The following is a 2,209-nucleotide window of genomic DNA, read 5'->3' as shown; positions in this document are numbered from 1 at the left end:
GTACTTTGCAAAGCTTGTTCTAAGTAGGTGCTTTAGACCACTGAGCCATCTCACCAGCCCCCTCCACTGAGCCATCTTCTCAGCCCCAATAACCTTCTTTTAGACACAAGAATCATTAGCTGTATGTTCTATGAAAACAGTAAAAATTGCATCTTTTCCATTTTTGAAAGAGTATAATTCCTTGAACTAACCCATTTTTTTCTTATAAATCTTTTATAGCCAGCAGGCATATGTTTCAACTTGTTTGCTCTAGAAATGTTATTTTAGCAAAACATGTCTTGGTCTCAAAGATATATCTAATTAGCTTCCTTAATTGAAATCTCCACTGAGATAATAATCAATGTTTTAAATTGTTTAAGTTCTCTAATCCATGCATCTTAGAAAGGGGTATATTTTGACAAATCTAGTCACTAATTTGTTCTATAATCTGGATTGTGAAAAAAGTTGGCTCTTGATTTAAAAAGGTTGTTTTTCTTCTAGTACCAGCACAACCGATATAGGTAAAAAATGTAACATATTAACTGACCTTACAGGGACTCTGGTAGGTGACCTTCATACATGATAAACTCTGTAAACTATTTGTCTCACCATCCGATCCCATCCCACCCACCTCTTCAACTATATAAGCCCATATACAGAGAAAACACTATGATAACATTGTAGAAAAATAAAGTAGTATTCAGGTTCTAATAAGGAGAGGAGAAAAAATAAAATTCATAGCCTATGATTTGTCTAATGATCCATGCACTTTTGTTGATTTGTAAAAATTAGGTGAGGGCCAGGGAGACACCTCAGTGGAACAAGTGCTTGCCTGTAAAACACAAAGTCCTGAGTTCAATCTCTAATACCATCAGAAAAAAAATTAGACAAAAAGGAAAGACATACATTGGGAAGAATTATGGCAAGTTTGAGTTTTTGTGACATGATGTCAACTGTTTTTTTCCAGGTGCTTACACGCAGTCAAATGACTTATTTGCAAAGAACATGTAATTTTGATTGTAAAAAAAAAAAAAAAAAAAAAAAAAAAAAAAAGCCTCCACATTTCTTGTACAAAAGTTAATTTCTTATAAAGGGGAATAGGCTTTAAGTATTTATCCACCTGTTCAAATGTACAACTAATTCACGATTTTTCCATAAAATATCTCATACATAATTTACTAAAGTTGATGAATTTAATGGCATCTTTTCATATCTTTTACTCTTCTGTGTTTAAATTAAAATGATGAATATAGTTCTGGTATTCTAAGTTATACTTTTATAAAGTTGTCATTGGATGATCCAGGCCTATATTTTTAGCTTCATGCAGAGACCTCTTCATATGTTTAGAATTTTTTCTTTCCTATCTTAACATTCATAATATCAAAAATAATTTAATAACACAGGCCGTGTACTTAAATCCACACTGAAGTCTCTGCTCACTAATAGCTTGTGAATGATGGATGTGCGGCACATAACCCCAATTCCTATGAGGAAATTTAAAAATCCATCATTTTCTAATGTCTCCAGGTTGACAGACATTCTGTAACAAAAAAAAAAAAAAAAATGGAAAAACAATTGTCGGCCATAGCACTGAACTCAGTGGCTGCCCTGCACGTCCTGGGATGGGGGTGGGGGGGAGTGTCTCTGTGGTATCTTTATGTTTTATTTAAGACAAACTTGCCACAGAAAAAGTACCTAGGGGAAGAATGAATCCATGAAGAATTTGGTTTTTCTAAAGCAAAAACTAGGAATTAGAAAAGAAATTTCCTGATTATGAACAGAACCTAAAAGAAAGCAGATGTTTCCTTGGCACGTCCCATAATTCAATTTTAAATGGATTGTGCTGCTCTAACAAACTACCACTGAGGGAAGAACTGGTAAGAAACACACAGTCTGAGGGGGGAGGAGTGACATCACGGAGGTGCCTGCAGAGACAGTGTCTGATGCAGGCTTTTTCCTCAGACATGGGTGCTCTAGACGTGCCCTCAAATGGTGGAGAGGCAAGATGCCCTCAGACCTCTGGCATGTGGCCACTGGCTTCTGATGAGGGTCTCCATTATGATATATTCACCTTCCATGGTCCAAACTTCCTTACACTGTACTGCAATACTGAGGGTTAGGATTTCAATGCATACATTTAGGGAGGACACAGGCCAGACTGCAGCAGCCCGGTAGGGTCACGTCTACTTCGCAGAGCCTGGCCTTTCACTTTTCCTTTCCTTTTTTTTTT

Source organism: Octodon degus, unplaced genomic scaffold (genome assembly GCF_000260255.1).
Source record: "Octodon degus isolate 3935 unplaced genomic scaffold, OctDeg1.0 scaffold00011, whole genome shotgun sequence".
In the NCBI taxonomy this organism is placed as follows: Eukaryota; Metazoa; Chordata; class Mammalia; order Rodentia; family Octodontidae; genus Octodon; species Octodon degus.
This window is presented reverse-complemented; position numbering follows the sequence as displayed.